General features: G+C 44.7%; 1 protein-coding gene and 2 non-coding genes across 4 annotated transcripts in view; 1 reads left to right on the top strand and 2 right to left on the bottom strand.

The window, feature by feature from the left end:
* The window catches only part of LOC119659304 (signal peptide peptidase-like 3), a 76,434-nt gene that overhangs the window by 9,119 nt on the left and 42,604 nt on the right, over positions 1-24,711 (top strand). The gene's annotated exons all lie outside the window — the stretch shown is intronic.
* Trnai-aau lies at positions 14,921-14,994 on the bottom strand. Its single transcript has one exon. It is a non-coding gene; the product is annotated as a tRNA-Ile (tRNA).
* On the bottom strand, positions 24,183-24,256 carry Trnan-guu. The gene has a single exon. It is a non-coding gene; the product is annotated as a tRNA-Asn (tRNA).

Below are 24,711 nucleotides of genomic sequence, written 5' to 3'. Positions count from 1 at the left end.
CGCAGCGCTAAAAATTTTAAGTTGTTTATTGTTTCCTGTATAGCTTCCTGTTCATTTTTTTCTGGAGGATTCTCTTCTTTTTTCTCGTTCCTTTTTTGCTAATTTTCAATAGACTGCACTTCCTCTTATACTTCCTACACTTAATTATGTTCAAGAGCCTACAACAGCGCGACAAGCTCAGAGATGAACACGAACATCTATGAATCAAGCAGAATTCGAACCCGGTACACTGGACGACAAACATCTACATATTTTGTTTTTCATTTGTATTGAGTGCATTCGGTGAGAAAGAGAAATGTGGAGAACTCCACATTCATATCCTGTGGTCGATTATTAACTAAATCACCAGCACCACTCTATACCAGGTGAATGGCTCAGCATTTATACTGGTGGATGCAAGACCTACCTAAATCTCTACCGAACTAGTAAGGTGTTGAAACGCAATACCACGCTAAGACCTGAAGGTCTCTGTTCGCTTGAACGCAACCACAACCCCCGTGAAGCTCCCAACATCTTCGTCTCCATTACCGCAAGACGCCGTTTATTGTCTTTTATAGTCGGCCAACACTCAGAACAAAGGAAGGACGGACGATATTGCGGTAAATTTTCGATTTGAGACGTTCGTTGATACGTTGATCACAAAGAACACCAGTTGTGCAACGCCGCTTCATCCAGGTTGCGTTAATGTGTGAAGCAATTTCATAACGCAGTTCTCCATCGGCTGATAGCGTTGATCCGAAATATTAAAATCGCTCAGTCCTGGGCAGATCACTGCCGCTGACAATGATTGTGCCTGTTTCATGGGGATCGGTTGTCAGAAATTCAGTTTTGAGGCGATCATTCCATTTTTGGGCAAGTTGCTTGAGATCATTTTTGCTATTAGATGCTAGGAAATCATCATCTGCATACAGCAGTGTATATGGCGCTGGACGTTGAATGTCCCGTGTGACGGTGTCCATAACAAAAACAAAGAGGAGTGGTGAGAGGGCGGTTCCTTGATGAACACCAACAGAGACAAGAAGCGGTTTTCATACACCCGTCATACTTCGAACTTTACTTTTCGGATCATGGTAGAGCAATTGAATCCAGCGCATGAGTTCTTCTGGCACTAAGTGTTGTCGTAGGGCATACCAGATGACTTCGTGTGGCACACAATCAAACGCTTTCTCTAGATCCAGAAATGCAATGTAAAGAGGGCGACGCTTCTCATGGTGTTTCTTCATAAGTAACCGCGCAGCGTCTATTGCGTCAGTAGTTTCGAAATTTTTGACAAATCCTGCTCGATTCACCGTTATTTCAACGATTTCGTGAATATGGTTGTTAAGAATGCGTTCAAAAATCTCCATGGTTTGGGAAAGTAACCGGATCGGACGGTAATTTGAACATTCTGCTGGATTACTTTTCCTTTTCTATATTGGAACTGTAGTACTTTCTTGCCAGTCAGATGGTGTTTTTCCTTCCTCAATAACCCGTTTAAAGATTTCACTGAGCCACAGTGTTGGGTGCCAGCTTTTCACTTTCCAGAGCTCAGATGCGATGTTGTCAGCTCCTGTGGCTTTCCCCGATTTGATTCGTTTTATTGCCTCCTCGACTTCAGTTGCGCTGACAGTTACGTCCATGGTGTTTGACGTAGGTACCTGTCGTGAGACTTAATCCTACGGTCCTCTACAGACACGGATTGATTTTGTGACCACAATCAGAGCCCCGCTGAGACACTAAGAGTCTGCAATTTTTCTTGCTAAGAAACCAAAGGTCTTGCAAGTAATCCATACTGCCTTTATATGGCCTCACACAGTGGTTGGTGTTGGCCTAGTCAGTCTTATTAATTTTTTGTGATACGGCCGTGTACACGGCCGTGCTATTATAGGCGACCTTAAAATCGGTAAATATAGAAGAGAAGAAATTTCTTCCACACCTTTGGCGCGATTTTCTGGAGACTCAGAAGGCCCTTATATTAGAAGCAACTCACACAGCATGTCATATCATTACAGATTCTGTGTTCACACATTACAGATTCTGTGTTACAGATCTGGTTGACGCTTTCGCATGAGTCACCCCGGTGCTCACCAATGTCCTGCCTAAGTAACTCTTTATAACACGATACGAGCCTAAGTTGGTTAACATCAACAACATTCGTTAGGCGACGGATTTTTTTTGCTTACTGGGAAGAGCATTCGTTCACTGACATGCCTCGGAGGCTATTTTTTGATCATTCAGCAACCTTACTTTCTCATCCGCAGACAAAAGCACAAACACAAATTCTTCTCCATCCGAGCAACATCATCCAGGTAAACAATACACGGCTCCACATGGTTTGTAGCCGGATAGTATATGCTTAGTTAGGTAGTTAGTTTAGTTTACTGGGAGGAGCCGCAACTCCGACCGTTCAGGCCATTGTTAGGCCCATTGTACTATCACCGTAAATCGCCTATTCAATGGCTTCCTGCCTACGGTGTTCGCAGGCTTTAACGAATCTGAGAACATTTTCCAGAGGCACAGAGTGTGCAGATTCTTCATTGAAGAAAATCTTACCAATGTGTCTTCGTCTGAGATCTGAGGATGCCGGGTAGCTGCATAAAAAGTGCAGGGTCGTCTCCTCCACCTCCTCACATTGGCTGCACATAGCCGAAACCACTACCTCAATCTTTTCCATATGGTAGTTTAAGAAGCAGTGTCCCGTTAAAAGCCCTACTAGGGTTTTCATGTCCCACTTCTTAAGGGACAACAAAAATGCCGCTCTAGTGGCCCTAGGCTTTTTCACAGAGTAGACTTGACAGTAGATAGTCAGATTCCAAAAACTGGTTCTGGCCTCACCATTGTGGATTCAGACCCTCGGCAAGCCACTCTGTCAGCCTGCTCATTGCCAGCGATGTTAGTGTGCCCCGGCACCCACATTAGGAATGTTTCGTTCAGTCGGCCAAGTTTCAGCAGCACCTGATGACAACTCCACACCAACTGGCTTGATATGTCGTTGCCATTTAATGCTGATAATGCCGCCCGACTGTCGGAACAGATTCGAGTTGTGCGACCTCTCCACGTTTGTCGTCGTCGTTATCTCCGCCTGGAATATGGTCGTCATTTTTCCGAGGGGTCGGGTCAGTTCTATAATCGGATTCTCTAAGAACACCCATGCGCCCGATCCACCCCCCATGACTGCCCGTCAGTGAAGATTATTAAGTCTATAATCTAAAAAGACTAATGGCCATTTGTCGACCATTCTTCTCTTTCCGTGATTACGATAGTGTATGTCTTTTCAAAGACGAATCTGGAAACTATATGATCGGTCGGCATCAGGGCTACCGGATGTTTGTGAAGGAATTTCCAGATAGACGCATGATCGTATGATTGACCGCCTTTCCACGCACCAATTGTATCGAGCCTACATGTGTCGTTGGTTGTTTTCCGGTTCACCTCCAAGTGAATGGAGGGTAAATTAAGGATAGCTTCAAGTGCCGCATTCGACGTAGTACTCATTGCTCCAGTAATACTTAGGCAACCAAGTCTCTGAGTCTGCATTTGCAGCTTCCTGCTGTTAGCAAAATTCAGTCTCGGCCACCAGACGATGCATGCATACTTCAAAATGGATTTTATTATGGATGTATACATCCAATAAATCTGGTGCTGTGAGAGTCTTCAGGTCTTACCTTTCGCAGTCCTGCAGCACCAGAGCAATCGGCAGGATTTCTGGCAATATTCCTCAATATGGTGGTTCCATACTAGCTTGGAGATGAGGTACACTCCTGAATACTTAATTGTTTGTACCAGCTGGATTTTCGTCCCTGCTAAGATGGGTAGCGTATAGCTATCCTTTTTCGAACATCGTCTTTTCAATTTTTGCCGTAAGTTCATGGAGTGCTGTCTCTGTGGATTTCTGGTAGGCGTGTTGCCTACAGTGAAATGGCTACTTAGGAATGTATTCCTTATAAACTGATCTACTAGTCCTTTTAGCCTCTATTACTAGTGCAGGAATGATGCCATCCGGACCTACAGACTTGTATCTATGGAACGAGTTAAATGTCCATTTTACTGGCTCGGGTGATACTACTTTGTATGCCAGATTCCGGTCTTTCGGTTCAGGGCTATATGCACCTGTTCTCCCCGAGATTAGATTTTGGATGCTGCCTGGTAAGTGCATTTCAAGCAAATGGTTTGCCGTTTCTTCATCGCTTTCTATGTACCTCCCGTTCTGTAAACGTAAATAACTCAGTTTCTGGCTACGTTCTTTGACCAGAATCCACTTCAACTTTGAGGCTGCCTCAAGAGAGTTAGTCTCTTCGTAAAAGCGTCTCCATGATGATCGTTTAGCCGATCTTATGCTCTTCCTTAGAACCTTCTATGCCTCTTTATAGCGATTTCAGCTAGCGCCGGAATCACACTTCAGAGCACGATTGAGAAGCATCCTTGTCGTTCTCCTCTGTTGCCAAATCCGAGTTCCACTATCATGTTTCACCCTTCTTTGACATCTTGAGTGGAGAGCTTTCTTCGAAAGTTTCACTCATGCTAGTTGCGATCATCTGGGTTGTTTTCTCAATTCCGGCAATGGATTTGATGCGCTTCCCAGGGATTGTGACTCGGGCGCTCAATTCTATTTTATACATCACCCAATCTGTCTTCCGCGGATTCCGAAATGGAGTGGGTGGAGGTGGATCCATGCCCATTACGATATCAATGCGTCTGTGATTCGAGAGTGTAATATCGTTTGATATTCTCCACTCTCCGATCAAAGCCGCGATATTAGGAGATGCCACCATAATTTCGATGACCTCTCGCCTGACCACGTTGAAGAAAATGGGTTCATTACCCAAATTAAGGGTCTGCAAATCGGTTCCTACTAGATACTCCAGTAGTCTCGATCCTCTTGCGTATGCTCGAACTTCCCCCTCATATGTGGTGAGCGTTGACATCACATCCTGCTATTACCCCCATGCCTCTACTTTTGGCATATTGGATAGCTCTGATGAATGTTCCACTGGGAACGTCTTCTGCGTCATAGGGAAAATATGCAGAGCACCATAGTATCTCTTTATTTCCCTGTTGAATTTTTATGGTTAGCTTAGCCGATAAGGTGTCGCCATATAACCAAATTAGCCTGGAAGTCTTTTGAGACTACCATGCAGGAGCGGGGTTGATCACTTCCATTGCCATACAACAGGCCAGCATATTGGAAGTTTAGGCCCCTGACTACCCCACCAACAACCCACGGTTCTTGTATGAGTATATGCTTACAAAAAATCATTGTCGCAAAGGCTCCGTGGTTAAGACACATATGCCCCTTCATTAGTGAGGCTCCTAACCCAGACGCAATCTAGACGAGTAATATTATGATAACGGCTGCCTTGGCCAACTCCCTAGTGGTAAACACTCGCATTTCCGCAGCCTACGACTGCCCAGGGTTCCTGTAACATCGCGACCTTATTGATATGGTTCCGCATCTGCTGGTCGAAATTAGCTACCCTGGTATGGAACGGCATTAACGCTGGTAACCTGTGCGGCATATATAGGGCACAACATTGACGGTAGCATATTCCCGGTCGATTGCTCTCGGTATACAAGGCTCGCGCGCAGCGAGCACGTACGTGTTACACTGTTGTAAAAATCCAGTCACCAGAAACACCCGGGGGACATGTCGTGTGATCCAACCCTGTAACTAAACCGTACTCTCCCTCCACGGATATGAACCTGTCTAGCACAACACATGTTCCCTCCAACATTACATTCCTGATCGCTTCATGACCAGACCAACTTCTGGGCCACTGTCACTTCCGATCCACTTTTAGAGAGCCTTGAGTCCCCTCTAGAACTTTTTCTTTTTGCGAGGGTATCCTTACCCTCTATACACCTTTGGAACCGATTAGCCCCTCGGCTGGTCCTTCAATCAACAATGAGGTCATGAACAACGCAACAAACTGTCCCCCGTGGATCTAAGTGGTAAAGTAACAACTGCTCAGAGAAAGCGTCAGAACTTTTATTTTCTTCAGTTCAGACAGATAATAGCACGCCTGGTGTTCGGGTTCCTCTTCCTTATGTGTTGCTATTAATCTGAAATGCGATTCACTGTGAAAATCACGATCCCACGATGCACACAAACTGGTTGCAATTGCACATTTTTTTGGACTGAGAAACAGCCTATGTCGTTTTGAACAGGAGAAAACTGCCAGTAAAGATACATCGGTGTCATGTAAATTATTTAGATTTTAATGAAGGCGTGGATTCAGTTGTTAAGGGGATTAGAGTTGGTCTTTTTATTGTGTTGCCTCCTACCTAATCTTCATTCATTTCCCAGCAATAGTTGGCACTACCTTGCCCCGAACATAAATGAGTTCCATTCGCCTCTTCAATTACGCCTCCAACACTCGAAATGTTACCGCTCTGCTTCCCTGAACCTTTTAAATGGAAAGTTGTTTACCTAACTCTCAGCCATTGACTAGCTAAACTCTGGGGCTTCATTTCTCACGACAAAATCTGCTTGAAATTCTTGATTTATCACTTTCAGGCAGGCCGTGCTCCTATAGCCAGCGAAAGCGCAAAATCAATAGTTGAGTCGTGAGTGCACGACGATTGATGGTTTCCCGCCGTTTGGAGAGTTTACACGGGGGATGGCATCCCGCTCTTCAGAAAATCAGGTCAGACGACTCCTTTTGTTATGTCAGCTTCTGGCCTGGTATCAGGTTTATGTAACAGCGGAGGCGACGGCCATGCGAACAGCTCTTTCGTGAGAACTGGGAGGCTGTGGATCACGTTTGTGCTGCTATTCATATGTGAAGACGGGGCCGCTTGCAAGTGATGCAAACTTTTCGTAGGAGCGTCTCCGTTGCACGTAGTTCTACTCATAACACAATAAGTTGGATGTAAACAAACCAGATGCCAGGGGCCGGCTGCAATCTCTGCCGCTGGAGTTGAATGACATTTTATCGCTCGTAAAATCGCTATCGAGTATCTATTACGTAAAAAGACATAAATTTATCGTTAAAAATAGAAAGACGGTGTGTGCTCACTTGCCTCTATCTCGGGGTGTGGCGGACCGAGGCAATTCAGATTTAAATATTTTTTTTCAAAAATCTTTTGTGTTTTATGGTGGACAACAAGTGAATCGGTTTACCTGCTTTTTTAGCTATATCTGGACGTTAGATGCTATCAAATCCATATTTTTAGATTTTAATTGAGAATAGAAAATAATAAACAATTGGTGCGTTTTTTGGTTAGAGATGTTTATCGCCCCATTTTTCATTAATATGCAATCGTGGGGGAAGCATCTTTTACTTGGTAATTTGACTGTTGGAAATTTTGAAAGATAATTGAAAAAGGAGCTGTCCAAAGTCAACTCATTCAACGTATTATCTTCCAATTAAGCTACAATAAGCGGTGACTGTTTTTTCTGGATGATTGATTACTATTTATTGACTGCAAAATTTTGATGTAAAAATCCACAGTGGATCTATCAGTAAGAAGAGAGGACATTTACCCTCTGAACTGTGCATTCATGTTGTATACCATAACAATACGCTAGTTTAACATTTTTTAAGGTTTTGTGTAAAGCAAAACTTTATTTAAATTGGTTTACTGTCTGTCTGTCACACGAATTTATCTCGGAAACTGTTGTAGCGATTGACACCCAATTTGATGGAAAGGTGGGAACTATAAACACTTCCGCATATAGTGAGTTACATTATTCTATGTCGAATTTAAGGGGGGTCCACATACATGCAAAAGGGTAGTGTACATTTTTTTCATCAAATATATTAATGTGCGGTATCCAATGAAAGGTCTCGGTTAGTACTTTCCGAAGCCGGTCTTAGTTCAACTTAGAATCAAAATTTTGCAGGCTATAACATAGAGCCATAGATCCAACGAAGTTTGGTGGAAATCGCACTGTTATTAACCAAGGTCATAATAGTTCTAGTTGTCGCTTCTGTATAAATTCAAGACTATCAATGTCAGTATCACGGGAAAATGGGTACTCTCACATAATATATTCATATAGTACGTGCTAGGTACTAATGGGACAAATGTTTTTATAAAAGAAATACACAAAAACGCTTTCGGTTTGCCGACTTGTTTCTAAATTAAAGATAGCATCTATCTATCTTTCAATACTCTGCAATTTAATTCCGTTTGTTGCATTCTACAAAATGTTTTGATATACCTACAGCTTTTTGTCTTGTCAGAACATTCCGGGCAATAGGTAGTGATAAGTTTGTTTAATTTTATAATAAATTGGACACTTTAACGATTTCCTCTATTTTTCATCCTCATCTTCTTCCATCCATTGCATTTTTAGCGCCTTTTAAGAAAGGGCGTTGTGGGGTTTGGGGGGGGGGGGGGTGGGATTTCAATGGGATGAAACATACAGAAAAAAACGCAATGACCTTTTACCCAACACGATAGATTATCGCGTTGGAGTGATTGGGTTTGATCGCTTTCATAACGCACAAAGGGTTTTAATTTTGTAAAAAATGGAGGCCAATCAATGGTATCTTCATGATTCCCCGTTCGAAGAAGAACCAGTCTTTGTTGGGAAAACACTGAAAAAGGTGTTGATTTGAAATTAACGTTACTGCATTTAAAAAATTTTGAAATGAGAGCACGGCACGCACGACAGTCCCGCTCAGAGGACTAAGCTTCGAGAAAATTTTCGGCCCGCCAGTATGCCTTAACATTGTTTTATTAAAATGTAAGGGGTCCAACAACCAAGCTGTTGGCTTTCAAACTGTCTGGTGGGATGACAGGATTTTAGATTCCGAGCTCCTCGAAGGTTACTTTGTCTTTCGTTGTGACGGAGACTCCACTGCCCTTGTCAAGGGAACCGGTGGATGTGCCCTAATAGCTGATAAGTCCCCTCTCCGTGTAGAAATCATCTTTTCCTCCACCTACGATTCTGTCACCATAAGAGTCATTCCGCCAAACGTATGCTCCTTTATTATTTCTTGTGTATATTTTCCCTGTCTCAGTCCCCTTCTTTGTATAAGGATTTCTCTGACAGATTATCAGAAGACCTAATCGTTTTTGTTCCCCACACTTGCTTTCATCCTCTGTGGCGACTTTAATCTTTTTATATTCTCTTGGCTTACTACTTCCGGCCTTCCTCCTTCCCTTATGACTCCACTCACACTTTTCTTTCTTTATCCACTTTTGTGCACCTGTACCGCCCTCCAATTTAACCATCCTAGAACCCACTTAGATAGCACTGTTGATCTTATCCTCTCTGGTGTTCGATCTCTCACCACTCGTCTTTGTTCTTGTTATGGACACTGTCACACGGGACGTCCAGCGCCCTATACACTGATTTATGCAGATGATGTTTTCCTGGCGTCTAATAGCAAACATGATCTCGAGCAACTTGCCCAAAAATGGAATGATCGCCTCATACAACACGGTCTCAGATTGAATCTAAATAAACTGAATTTTTGACGGCCGATCCCCATGAAACACCTGACCTGCCCAGAACAGAGCGATTTAAATATCTCTGGTCAATGCTATCAGCCAATGGACAACTGCGTTGTGAAACTTCTTCACGCATTAATGCAACTTGGATGAAATGGCGTTCCACAACTGTTGGATTCTTCGTGATCGACGTATCAACGAACGTTTCAAATCTAAAATTTACCGCAATATCGTCCGTCCTGTCGCTCTCTATGGTTGTGGGTGTTGGCCTACTATAAAAGACAATGAATGGCGTCTTGCGGTAATGAAGACGAAGATGTTGCTTTGGACTAGTGGCGTGACACGTTTTGGTCACATCCGAAATGAGGATATCCGCGATCGATTGTGGAACAATTACCAGGGGATCCTCGATGATATGGTCAAGTAATTCGTGCTAACGAAAATTCACTTACCGGGATTGGTCTGAACATCGAAGGTGGCCTGATAGGCTAGATTGGGATTTGAAAGCTTCGAGATTGCATCTAGATCAGGCATTTGATAGAACCAAATGAGATTCCGATCACGATGAGTTGGCCCCGCTTATAAAGGGGACAATGGATGAAGAAAAAGAAGAAGCCTAGGGAAACGTGGCACCTTAAAAAACGAAAGAACAAATGAAGGAAGTTACCATCTCTAAAGGTCATCATGAAGGACGAAGTTCGCGAAGGCTCGGAAAAGCAGTTTCATCTTGTCGGACTACAAGAATCAGCGGTGAAAATGCTAAGAAAAGCTTACGGTGTAAGACAATCGAGCAGCGGAGGCAGTACGAAGAGTACGAATAGCCTGGATAACATGTCAGGAGCAGGTGGCACCGAAGCCGTGCTTTAGATGCCTTGGCCTCGGTCACATTGCCGAGGTATGCACCAGTTCAAATGAACGGTTGAAGCAATGTAAGACATAAGGAGCATCTAAATTGCTTACTGTGCAAAGGGAAGGTGGGTGTTGACCATCGGCACATTGCAGGCACCAGCAGGCGCCCGTAATACAGGAGAGACTTCAACGTAAATCGGTTGAGGTTGATACAGATCAACTAGCAATTTTTCTGAAAATTGCTGTATCTGATGGTGCAGCATTCTCAATGTCCTCATTTGCAGAAGGTTGGACCTTTTCACGTAAAACATTCTTCTGTTTTCGATTAAGCACCTTCCTTAGTTTGCGCTATCCGATCATGACTTCAACTCTACTTTTACCCGCTTCTTCTATTGATGGTTTTAGAGAAACTTCCGCTAACAATGCGAATTTTCGTTACAGGCGCGCTCTAATTTTCTTGGATCAAAGCTCATTCTGGCATGGTCTTTTTCTGCACAGCTCGATGTTCAAGATGGCGAGTCTAAGCGGACCACCAGACCTTATTGCTGGGATTGTCTGCCGGTGCCTCTTTAATGTAGCCTCATCAGTGCACTTCAAAAGGAGAAGTCCATTATTAAATCTTGGCTTCGATTCAGGCTCCGTGATTTTTTTCACAGACACTCTCGTAGGGTAGTAAAATGTTCTCTGACAGTTTAACATCTTTAGGGACTGCCGTTTTTGTATACCTCCCCTCCTTCTTACGCTACCGTGTTAGTTTTTCTATGGGAAGGACCAACCTCATTGAGATTGTAGAGGCGCAAGCTGATTAGCCAGGAAATCGATGAAAAAAGAGTTAAATGAAGTTTTTTCTGCATTGAATTTAAAAAAAGTATAAATGACATTGTTTTTGATTGAGTTTTTATAATCCATGAATGTTTGTAATTGATTTAGGCCCAGAAGGATGACGCAGTACTTCAAAGCCTCACGGACAACTCCAAATACAAATTTCGAGAGTTTCCCCCTTTTCGGCTTAGCCTCCGAAATAGTCTGCGAGACCTCTGAAAAGGGACCTAGGCCACATATCCCATGCTTTTCGCGAGGAAGTATTCCAAGCATCACACGATTTTGCGCACCAGGCATTTGTACAACGAATCGGCTTGTCAATAATAAATATTTCTGGCCATCAATGAATAAGGATGTTAACTCCTGGGTCAGTGCATTGCGTGCCACAAGTGTAAAGTCACCAAGTACGTATGGAAAAATGTAGGCTCATTCCCTTGGTGTACAAAACGTTTTCGCACATCCACATTGGCACTCTTGGCTCTTTGCGAGATTCGCGTGGCTTCACGTATTGCCTCACAATCATCGATAGGTTCACGTGGTGGCCTGAAGCAATACCTCTGACCTACATTTCCGCCCAAACGTGCGCCGAGGCATTTTGTCGTGAATGGATCAACCGCTTTGGAGTTCCGGCCGAAGTCATTACTGACCAGGGAATGCAGTTCGAGTCTACCCTGTTCTTGTAGTTGCGCAAACTCCTGGGCTTCAAATGCCACCGGGCGACTGCGTACCACCCGCAATCCAGTGGGATGCTGGAATACTGGCGTAGGACACTGAAGGTTGCTATAATCGCATATGATGACTCCTCGTGGTCGCAAGTCTTGCTTTTTGTTTTACTTGACCTACGTGCAGCCCATCGCGAAGAGTTTTACCGTCAGTTCCGCCGACTTGGTATACGGGGTAGAATTCGAGCTTTCCAGCGATCCTGTGTTCAATACCATGTTAACCCTTTCCACCACTGGGTGTTTGCGTTTGCTCTGGGACATCGTGGCAAGATTAAAATCCTCCCCGTCATCCTATCATTCGTCGACGAGGGCTAACACCCCCAAGCACCTGGGGTCTTGGTTTGCGCGGATGCTTCCTGGAAGTCCTTGCAGTCACCATTCCTTATGAAGTGTTAAATAGAGGGGAGCAATTCTTTGGGCTTGACGACGGCAGTGAGCTCTAGAACGTCTGCATGGCGTTAAAGCCTTTTGTCCCTGGAGGTGAAGTTTCGGGGAGAAAGGGTACACAGCGCCGATTTGATTTGCGCCCCTAAAATTGGCGGGTCGGGAGTCGGCTATGTCGAATTCGCAGAATTGCACCCTAGTAGAGAGCACTTCAATAATTGACGCTGGTATGTTGGTTTTACGCTTTTCGCGCACATATCCGCTGACCAAAGATTCTGCTGCGTCTAGGCTGGGTCTCATCAGTTTACCCTCTTCTTTCACGTTACGCTTCCTTGGGTACAATTTCGCTGGATATAACCGCAACTGGTGGTACAACAACGTCCACATTCTCATTCCCACGAAACTTCACCCTTTCTCACAGTGGCTTTTTTGGCCATCGCAATGATCCCTTTTCATATAATGATATCAGCATCATCAACGGCGCAACAACCGGTATCCAGTCTAGGCTTGTCTTAATATGGAACTCCAGACCCCCGTTTTTGCGACGAGTTCCACCAATCCGATATCCCTAAAACCTGTCTGGCGTCCTGACCTATGCCGTCGCTCCATTTCAGACAGGGTCTGCCTCGTCTTTTTCTACCATAGATATTGCCCTTATAGACTTTCCGGGCTGGATCATCCCTCATCCATACGCATTAAGTGACCCGCCCACCGCAACCTGTTCAGCCGGATTTTATCCACAACCAGACGGTCATGGTATCGCTCATAGATTTCGTCGTTATGTAGGCTACGGAATCGTCCACCCTCATGTAGGGGGCCAAAAATTCTTCAGAAGATTCTTCTCTCGAACGCGACCAAGAGTTTGCAGTTTTTTTTGCTAAGAACCGAAGTCTCCGAAGAACACATAAGGACTGGCAAGATCATAGTCTCGTACAGTAAGAGCTTTGACCCTATGGTTAGACGATTCGAGCGGAACAGTTTTTGTAAGCTGAACTAGGCTCTGTTGGCAGCCAACAACCGTGCGCGGATTTCATCGGCATAGCTGTTATGGGTTGTGATTTTCGACCCTAGATAGGAGAAATGTTCAACGGTCTCAAAGTTGTAGTCTCCTATCTTCATTGTTTTCGTTTGACAAGTTCGATTTGATGTTGTTCGTTCTTTCGGTTTTGGTTTGGCGCTGACGTTGCCACCATGTACTTGAAGAGGATGGTGCCTTTCGCATTTACATCGGCATCGCGAATCACTTTCTCCAGGGCCAGGTTGTCTTGTCTTAGATCGTTGTTGATGTCGAATGGTCTCGAGAGTGATCCTGCACATTGGTCAGGTTCAATCTAGTCAGTCTTATCAATTTCGTCCCAGCTTCAGTTAATGAACCACTTGGTGTAATTGGTCGCCCCATATTTAACCAATTCGGCTGTAATTCCATCGGCTCCTGGCGACTTATGGTTTTTTAGGCGATGAATTGCACGGACAGTTTCCTCTATACTTGGTGGTGGCAGTATTTGTCCGTCGTCTTCAGTTGGCGGGACCTCCAAATCGTCGATGTTCTGGTTGTTCAGTAGCTTATAGAAAGTACTCAACCCATCGCTCCAATATGCCCATTCTGTCGGAAATCAGATTTCCCTCTTTGTCCGGCAGGATGAGCATCGAGTTGTATAAGGCTTCATCCTGCTGACATGTTGGTAAATCTTCCGCGTCTGGTGCGGTTGTTCCCTGTAATTTTCTTGTTCACAGACTTGTTGGTTCTCCCAGGCTTCCTTTTTCCGTCTGTGAAATCGCTTCTCCGCTCGATGGAGTTCGTAATAAGTCTATGCGCGTGCCAGCGTTCTTTGAGAATGCAACATTACTCGGTATAGAGCATCGTGGGTACCAATCCACGTTTCGCCCTGGGACCTATACTACCCTTTGATATCAGCCAAACAGAAATATGTGGTCGTGATAGTCCCGCTTTAAAATAAATCAAACCCAAATGCTTAGTATACGCCTAAATTTTTAAAAATGACCGCTCTCGAGTTCATACTAGGACTAGAAAATATAAGTCATGATGTAGACCATGACCCTGCAAAATTTGGTGCAAATTCATCAAATTTAACAAAGATTATGTAGAAATTGGGTTTTCTTGCACCATAAAACATTAAAGATGACAAGCATTACCTTAATTATTTAATTCAATTAACTGCAGATATTTCATTGACGCTATTTCGTAAGCCGATAAACAAACAGTTGTTGCTAACTATATTTATCTCTTTATTTATTGCATTTCACTGAAATTCATTGTGTCGCCCATTTCCTTGTATTTAACTCTCGCTTGTGTTCCAATGTTCTGTCCAACAAATCAAGCCGCCCATTTCCCGGATAAGATTACTATATTATTCATAAAAAGATAAATTTTCCATTTTAATATCGTAAACATTTTACGTTCGTAGATATGTTGACTATTTGGTGACACCCAGTAATAGTTTGTGACTAAAATACAAAATTTGTGATGATTTCACGCCATACACCATTTTACGTGTAAAACTTACAAATAAAGCAAACAACGCTGGCTAGATCTAAACCGTGATGGGAAATCTACCATAATCGCAGTAAAAATTCATCTGCAGATGCTTTCAGCCACCTTCCTAAGCCTCCAATTTGCATTTAGATGTCCATTTAGACGTCTAGACTCAGTAAAATCCACCTACTTACCTCTTTCTTTTCTATTTGCTACTTTATCTGTATCTTACGTTCCCGAATCGGTCAAATTGCTAAAATAGATTTGCTGGCCCATGGGAGGATCGAACTCACGACCTTCGCGTTATTAGCACGACGCTCTAACCAGCTGAGCTAATGGGCCGATGGGAACGGATTGGAAGCAACGATTCAGTTGCTCGTGGTGAATCTAAAATCTACAGATATTCGTCTATTATTAGCGCACAGTTTGTCTCAGCTTAGTCGCAAGCACCGATGAATTCGAAGTGTAGTTAGCTTGCCCTAGTAGAGATTCAATGCTTTCCTTAATTTCTACCAGTTGCAGTTGCACGGAGCAACCCTTTCTTTTCGATTTTAATTGAAAGTTATGATCAAGGAGTCAAGGAACGATCGATTTCATCGCTAAATGCGTTAAATATAAATAAAATTCTTTATCGAAGCATGGAATTCATCAATGCTAGATCATAGGCGGCTCTTATTTTTTCCAAATTAAACGCAGGGGACGATAGTACTAGTATTTCGAGGGAAATATGGAATTAGTTATCTATTAAGACAGAGGTAATCTATCTGTTTAAAATAGTGTTGAGTTTCATTGAGTTAGGAAGGGCTGGGCTGGGTTAATTTGTGACCTTCATTCATGGGGGCCTATCGTTAGTTTGATTAGATTATATTTTAGATATTTTTGTGGGACATGGCCGCCAAGCGTAGCGTATTGTAGTCTGCAAGCAAATTAAAGCAATTTATTCGTATAGATTGTTTGGAACTCCTGTTCCTACAATTAAATATTGGAGGACCAGCAGAGTTTTCTTCTTAACTTCGTTCCATTATCCAGTGTTTTCTTTCGGGTGTAAAATGGTACACCCATACAAGTCATCCTCTTATTGTTGAAGTTGTTTCTGATCCTTTGACCAAGGGCATGAAATTAATCCACCAAATATTTTGTCACATTCTGAACTGTGACTTAGTTTCACGACACTTGCTGATCTTGAGTTACTCAGCAATTTCACAGAAAGTTTTGGGTTTATTTTCTTCCATAAGATTTTGGATCGTCTCGATGTTGGTGTCGGTCGTACTTACCCTTGGGTGGCGATGGCGACCTTTCCACATCCTTCAGAAAACTGAATGTTCCATGTAAACACACGAGTTCTGCATCGAGTAATTTGTTTGCCCGAAATCGTCGCGGAATTATCAATTCGTTCGCTTGTTGGATAGAAATTTAATTATAATTAGTTTTTTACTTATTTATCAGTCAAATGTTTTGATGATCCATCCCGGTGCTTTGCCGACGCATTTTTTTTGTTGGGTAGGGTAGGTGGATGCATTTGCGCACACAGTGTTGGACTCCCGATTCGGTACGTCGTCGGACTACCAACTAAACACCTACCCATCGTCAGAGAGCTAGCCTGGAACCGTTTGTCATATTACTTCGGGCTAGTCCCCGAACTCTCCCGCCTTGCGGAGTCTTCAAATCATGGAATTTCTTTCTTCAACGGGAGAGGAGGAAGGGGACTGTCAGTTCAAGGAACCCCCTGCCATCCGGCTCCTCCACCGGTCGAGTTCTGTCTTCTTAGCAACGGGAAGGGCCCGAACGTAATGGGCAACACGGTTTCACCTGTCAGCAGTCCTCAGCATCTCTTCGACAATGTTGTCTGGAAAGAGATCCCTGTGTTTAAATAGAGCTGCTGACGAACCCCATCTCACCCCGACGCATCGAACCTGGCTAAGGTGAACATTGGGGAATTCGCCTTAAAACAAGCAAGGTCATGCTGGAGGATACACTGGGGTGTGGAGAGGCTGGAGCGGATACTGCCTGAGCTTGATATTGACAGCCGGCGGGGTTTCCATGCCCTCTTGGTATTGGTGGAAGTCGCAAACAAAATAAAGCACGCTGTACATAGACATTTGGAACAATAAATCGCTCACGGATTTAAAAGCACGCTGCTGGGAGGAGCTAATTGATGAGCTTGATGGGGATCCATGGGGACTCACAGATTGGTCACCGGTCGAAATTGCAGGCTCTGCGGAGACCTTGTCCATTTAATACCGAACGCATGGACCGTATTGCATGGACATTATTCCAAACGCATTCTGTTTGTATTGATGACAACTGTGTGAAAAGCGTCGTGAATTGCCTACTTTTCCTCACGAAAAAATTGAGAGAGACCATTTTCTCTATAAAAAATAAGAAAGAATCAGAACCCGACGGTGTTCCGGCAGAAGTATATAAACTAGTGTTCCACTATTGGCCGAACCTAATGCCTGAATCAACTTGTGTTGATTAACAAAGGTAAAGAAGACCCTGAACTTCCCTTTACATGCTAACCATCGGGTATGCTCGACACAGTCGGAAAAATGTCGGGGACTTATCCACAAGGCAGTTCGGTTTTAGAGCCGGGGAGAACCATGGTGGATGTTTTCTTAAAAATCATGGAGGCAGTTCATCAAGCTGAGGTGCACAGCTGTCGATTTCAACGAGTAGTGCTAATGTAACGCTTGCTGTCAGCAGTGCGTTAAACTCCATAAGATGGGCAATTTTATGATATATAAACAGATATCGATATACAGATTATTTTGATTCCTAAATATCGTATGCAGACATCGGCTTTGTTTTTTTCATATTTTTCGGGTAGGTAGTTTTTAAAAAGGGGTGTTTGAAATGTGTGATCACTTTCTAACCCCCGCAGCCCCACTTACAGTTATTGTCAAGATTTGTTTCGGAAAATACTAATGTAGGTTTATGCTTTGATACCCCACGTGACTTCATTCGATGAAGAAAAAAATGCATTACTTGTACGGGGATTCCCTCTTCAGCTCAATGTAGAACGATGCCATTCACTGTATGCGCAGGGGTGTAACCTCTCTACGTTATTGTGGTATAACCATCCTTGAGGAAATCGCGTGTGACAGACCGACAGGGAGTTGGGCGTGCAGTAGCCAAGCAATGCACTGTCCACGAATGTGCAGGTACCCCTAGCTTTCACAGGTGGTTATTTAGCCTGAAATGATCAGTGAGTATTCCCACTATGATTCTAAGGCTTTTCTGGTGAGCTTTAAACGATCTCGCAAGCGCTTGGTTTCGTATCCGCCCATGATTACCCTTTATTATTCCATTGCTCGTAAGTTCGCCCAGTAAAGTTTCCTCAACCGTTCTTCTTCAATCTTTGGTGTCATGTCCATGAAATGGTTTTGTTCCCTATAGCGATATTCTCGCTTCTTTCCTGGCCAACATCCGCTGCTTCATTGCTTTCTAATCCAATATATCCTGGAAGACAGAGTTTTCAGACCTTATTGTGCAAGCCAAGCGGCATTCGAATATTAATTTAAAGTTGATCCAGTTGGACCCAAGTGCTTTGATAGTCGCCTGGCTGTCGGTTAAATTCTGTGCCCTTTTAGAGATAAACCAACTGATCACACCTATCTATGGCGTATACTTTCTTCTGAAATATAGTAGTGTGCTTTCACATTGATTTAAAATAGGTTTTCTTTGGACTAATAATCACTTGGTCTACCACCTTCGCTATGAGATACCCGTCAGAGTACCAGTTGCTGCTAATGTTCTCCTAATTTGCTGTATTGTCAAGCAGCACTAAGACTACGCCACCTGTCACTACGGCCAATGCTAATGATGCCGCAATTGCTGATTCAGGTCCGAGCATGGGGGAAGTTGAAGCCTCTTTTGCTAACGCATCCGAGATTTCATTTCCCCCTAGACCACAATGACTTGGTACCCAGAGTAATTCCATCGTATTGAATCTAGAAACAGAGTTCAATCGGTTTCTACATTCCTGAACGATTTTGGAAGTGATCAAAGCACTTCTCAACGCCCTCAATGCAGCTAGACTATCGCTGCAGATTGTGATGCGCCTGCTTTTCAACCGCTCGTCAGTCATTCAGGTTGCCTTCCTTAGGGTCGCATACACCTCAGCCTGGAAGACCGTTGTGTATTGTCCCAAGGGAAAAGCCCACTTCTTGTTTTTAATCGGGAGGTATGTTCCTGCTCCAGAACCATTTTCTCCTGGTTAAACATCCTGGGAAGTAGCCCAATGCCACAACTGCCTCTCGAGTTTTCCCACCGGTTTTTAATGGAATTTTGAACAAGGTCTCCAGTCAGGAACTCTGCATATATTTTAAATTGGATTTAAAAATGATGCACGAATCTACCTTCGGATACATTCAGAGTTCTTGAACCAGCACTATTCCAACGTTGTGCTTGTAAATTTCTCTTACAATTATTGCATATGCAGGTTTGTATTTTGAGGGGTCTATCTGAGTTGTTCTAGTGCTGCCCATTGACTCCATTAATGCTTCGAGCTCTTCCCCAATGTCGTTGATATGATACTTCCTCGTAACTCGCTTTCCGCCTTGATAATAGAAAATCCAGGTTTAGTTTGTTAAGATTCTCCTCCTCAGTGGGCTTCAGGTCCTTTTCCCTGCTTTATTCTGCTTTTTGACCTCCCTGGCCTCCGCGATTCCTTCGGGGATTTTGGTAGGCTTTTAACCTCGTGTATTCTTCGAAGTATCTCACGAGTAGTATTAGACAGAGTGAGTATTTGCTCTGGAAGTAATTTCGGTCCATTCATCGCCCTAGCAAAGATAACCGCTGATCCCCTGGCTGTTACCTACACTCCTGGCCTACCCGGGATTTGCTCCCTCTTGGGTTCACTCCCGCAATCACCATCACAGCCGGTTCGGAGACGGTGCGATAAGCAGACGCCACTCGCAAAGCTCCCCGCCTCTGCACTTGAGCGAGGCGTTTACGATGCACCTCCTTGTCAAGGACATCAGTCCATACCTCCGCACCATAGAGAAGAACGGACTGCGTTGCTCCCATGAGGAGACGTCTCCTAGTTGATATAGGGCCCCCGACATTCGCCATTAGTCGACTCAAGACCGCGACTCCAGCTGCAGCCGTGTCCGCTGCTGCTTTGATTTGCTCGAAGAAGCTCATCTTCGAGTCGAGCATTAAACCAAGGTATTTAATCGCTGGTTTTGACTCTATAGTCAACTCGCCGATCGATATGGGACGTAGGGTCGGGATTCTCCTTCTGGTCAGGATGACGCGCAAGGTTGAAACCGTGAGCAGCCATCCATCCGCTCACATCAATATGCCAAGTCTGCTTTGCGCATGTTCAACAGTGTGTCCGGCAACAAGTGCCGCAACGTCGTCTGTATAACCGACCAGGCGCGACTCTTCAGGCATATCGAGTCAGCAGACTATCGTAGGAAACGTTCCAGAGGTCCGGCCCTAGGATGGATCCCTGTGCTACTCCGGACGTGATTTCCATCCTCCTCTGACCCTCTAGCGTCTCATAAAGCAGGGAGCGGTCTTTCAGATAATCCCTCAATATCCGCAAGAGATAGCTTGGCATGTGAAAGGAGTTCTCTAGTATGCCTAGCATATTTGTCCATCTTACGGAATTGAAGGCACTTCTGACATCAAGCGTTATGAGGAGCACTGTCCGTCGAGATCGGCGGCTGTGTGCCCCGGCTCGATTAAACGCATCTACAACCTCCATAACAGCATCGACTGTAGATTTCCCTGTTCTAAACCCGAACTGCCTTGCAGATAAGTCCCCGACAGCACGGATCGCTTCAGCGAGTCTACCCCTGATGAGCTTCTCGGGCACTTTTCCGGCCGTGTCAAGCATACACAGCGATCGGTATGCAGACGGGAGCTTCGGGTCTCCTTTACCCTTACTAATCAACGCGAGTCTGGCCACTTTCCAGCGACAAGGAAAAATGCCCTCCTTCAAGCACGCGTTGGACACTTCAAGCAGCAATTCTGGCCGTTGGCGGAATACCAGTTTGTAAACTTCCACTGGGGTGCCATCAGGACCTGGCGCCTTCCTGTTTTTCATAGTGAGAACCGCTTCTTCGAGCTAACTCATTGTGATCTAGTATCAGCATTTACTTCCGCAGCGAACTGTGCTAGCAACTGGTGAGCGGTTGCACTCCGGTGCATGTTAATTTGCAAAATGTGGATCATGGCGTTCGCACCCTAGCCCTCTCCAATTCCGCCCTGAAGATCGGACACCGTCCCGAGCCCGCAGTGTGTGCGACGCTTTCACCAGACGCGCCACGATCCCTGCAGAGGACACAACTCTCGCTTTCCTTGCAAGTCTTCCCTTGATGATCCACTTGGCCACATCTCCGGCATGCTGTCCTCCTGTCCGGACCCTTGCAAGCTGCTGACGTGTGTCCATAGTCCAGACACCTGTAGCACTTGGTGGGGACTATCCGCATTCGTACCCTGCATACTACACATCCGATTTTGATTCTCCCGCTGTTAAGGAGTTTCCTCGCATATTTCTCGGGGACTTCCACCACGGTGAGCTTTTGGCCTCGAGCATTTACAGAGGTAATACCTACCCGGACATTGGTTACCTCTGGACATTTACGCTTTAGCGCTTCCTCTACTTCGGTCTTTTCTGTGAGGCAGTCAAGATCCCGTATTTCTAGAGAGCACATGGATTCTAGGCTGGAAACAAGAGTCTGTCTCTGTGTCTCTGGCGACGGAGTTCGTTGTTGCTTTTTTTCCTTTTTCGCCCTCATTTTTTTTGGGCCCTGGAGACTACTTCGATAAAGTCTCCTTCAGGCACGTCCTCTTCTTTCCGCTTTTTCCCCAGTTCACTTTGCAGAGGGCTATCTGCGGTCCGTTTGACGCAAGCAGCATTCTCAGTAGGGAACGCGACTGTTTCTGCTCTACAATCGTCTTCCGCTGCTCTCCACGTTCGTCTTTAAAAGGAAATGCGGTCCAGTAGTTCCTCCAGTTCCATCAGCCCCTTTTTGACGCCTTTGCTGACGTTCCCCTGAAGGAACGTTGCCGACCGCATACGTTTCACCACTGCTGCGCACTTTCTGATGAGCCTTTCCGCTTCGGCTCTAGCGAGGACGGTCGAATGCACTTCCCCTCGATTTGTGTCCAAATCCATCTGCTCAGGACTAGCAATTCTAACTGAGCTTACTTCCAGAACAGGGGCACTGCAAGGTATTGGAGTTACCATCTCCGCACGGTCAGTCGCGCCACTTGATGAGGCTTCCTGTTTATTTGGGCGCCTCGGTGTCACATCGGGTATGTCAGCCCTCGTTGCCTCTTTCGCTGATCGCTGCGGTGAACGATGCATTTTTGTGCTCCGTCCAAACGCACTCAGCTCTTCATCCGTGCCTGTTGTTTTTTATAAGTTTATGAATATTCTCCATGAAAAAGTAACCAGCGCATCGTGTGCAAGGGAGTGGGCCGCAATAGTCAGGAACGGGTATACCCTCGGGGACACAGCCCCTGCCCCAGTTCCCTGGGGCCTGACCTACGCTTAGCTGATCCCGGAATTCACGGACGGATCAGCGCTCGCTCGGGGCAATGCGGTCTACTAACACCGGTTCAATGCACACTTCCCGATCAGGGTCCCGAAGGGGCTGGCTCCTGATACACGTCGCAACTACCACCTTGCAGAGCTACGCTCACTTCACCCCGTCGATGCCGACAGAGAGTTGTGGACGGCTCCGGAGACTCCCAGTGTGTCCCGACGTGTACCGGTCAGTCGTGGTTCGCTCTTCACCGAGAAGGTTTCTCGAGGCTACTACCTAGGACGCAGGTATGCTGCCAGCTAGGGGGCAGAACTACTTACTCGGGCACCTCGGGGACGTCACACCGAGGGAGAGGTCCTTCTGGGATTAATCCCTCTCCATCTGCACATACAGATGCAGGCAAGGATAGCAATATTCAGGATGGGCGGGAATATCAATGAGGCGAGGAGCTGCCTAAACCGAAGGAAGATTGATATTCTTTCTAGCCGGTATCCCGAATTACTGATACCAAGGGATAACATGGCAACGAGGCTTTACTTTGATAAGAAGTTTGAAATACGTTGGAGTAACAAGGGGAGAGTATGGCTGGGACATACGGCTTAAACCAGCAACTGTTTACTTTTTGTTTCTACTCACAGCAGAGGGAGCGGGTGCCGATGTCGTTGGTCTAAGGAAAATGTACTTGAAGTCAATGGGTTGGTACACTTCCATATTTCAGGCGGAGATATACGCCATAGACAGATGTGCCTCCTTTAATCTCTAAAGGAACTACAGGGGCCAGAACATTGTTCACCGACATCCAAGCAGCGATCGAGGCACTTAAGTCCAATCATGTGAACTGTAAACTGGTATGGGAATGCCTTGAGAGACTGAATACGCTCGGTTCGTCCAACAAGGTCTGGATACTCTCGGTTCCAGGCCATATTGAGTTGGAAGGCAATGAGGCAGCAGACGAATTAGCCAAGAAGGGAATAGGGACGCCTTTAACACGGGCCAGAACCCTTCTGTGGAATCGGAAACGGTTTCATGGCTATGACATTACAAAATTAAGAGAGACCGTTGAGGGAACTATATTGGGCGGGCCTACCAGGAATGGAGCAGTGCAGGGTGCTTATTGGGGGATACGAACCCATGCTCACAAAGGATTGCTTAAACCTCACCAAAAACAACATTCGAATCATAGTGGGAATTCTCACTGATCATTGTCAGCGAAACTATCACCTAGGGAAGCTAGGAATATCTACCGGTACTGCCTGCAGATTATGTGCGGAGCGTGATGAAACCTCTATACACGTCCTGGGACAGTTTCCGGCACTTGTGCAAAGTAGGTCGAGGCATCTGGGAGAACACTTGTGGTAACAAGCAAAGTTGAAAAATCTGGAAGTAGGGAAAGTAGGGAATATACTAAAGTTCCTGACGATTATAGGCTTGCTTGAGATACTATGATTAATAGGTACACTATAACCAGTAAAAGGGGTGCAATAGTTCTCTAAGGACGCGGTGCGACTTTTCCTTAATAGAATAATAATATATGGTAAACATTTGAGTTGCTTAAAGCTGAAGAGAGGAGGAGATAAGGGAGTGATTTTTATGGATGCGAAATTTTCTCTGGAGACGAAATAGGGACACAAAACGACATAGTTACAGCTAGGGGGGTCCGAATAACTTTCATTCCCCGGCAGCTATCTTATTATAGGAACAAAATACACATCGGCCGTCAACGGCTTATTTATGCTCTCAGTAGGAAGAATACGAATAGCAAAATGAAGAGATGAGGGTCGCCCTAGATGAAAATGACGACGAATATAAATGAGTTGATATTAAAACAAAACCCCTGGACATATTCAGAATCGAGAAAACTATGGCTCATGGGATTTTTGATCTTGCCAAGAACCATCTACAGAATGACTCCCTAACCAACTAAGCCTCTGAAAATTAGTACACAATTGGTTGGCACTACTTAAACTCAATATTGAATTAAATGAGCTGCAATAATATTTTTTTGCGTCTCCAGTAAAAAAGTACGATCGCCCCCGGGTGGGCTCGAACCACCAACCTTTCGGTTAACAGCCGAACGCGCTAGCCGATTGCGCCACGGAGGCGATGGCACAGTTGAGAATACCGCAACTAATCTATCTTCTCGGCAGACGTTGCGTTGATTCATTGAATCAGATATTTATGAATACAATTTGCTGCCCCTTTACCCATTGTCAGCCGCGCATTTAGAAGTTTTTATCAGCTTAGCAGTTTGGCTTTTGTAAAAATAGCACCGCAGATAGCAGATAATCCGCTACAATTATCTAAACCAGAAAAGATGAGTAGCTTGTTGTGATTATTATGATTATTGTATGCATCAACTGATAATATTTTGATAACGAGTATTGCGTGATTTATGAATTACGAAATGGTAATATTTGCTATTTTCACCAATTTGCTATCAGTACTGAAACCATATTGTTTGGATTTCCCAATAAAAAACATCTGCAAGACTTAACCATGAGAATCGGAATAAAAAAGAACACAAACTACTTTGACTAAAGATTTTCATAAAAGCAAA

This window comes from Hermetia illucens, chromosome 6 (genome assembly GCF_905115235.1).
Source record: "Hermetia illucens chromosome 6, iHerIll2.2.curated.20191125, whole genome shotgun sequence".
NCBI lineage: Eukaryota > Metazoa > Arthropoda > Insecta > Diptera > Stratiomyidae > Hermetia > Hermetia illucens.
This window is presented reverse-complemented; position numbering and strand designations above follow the sequence as displayed.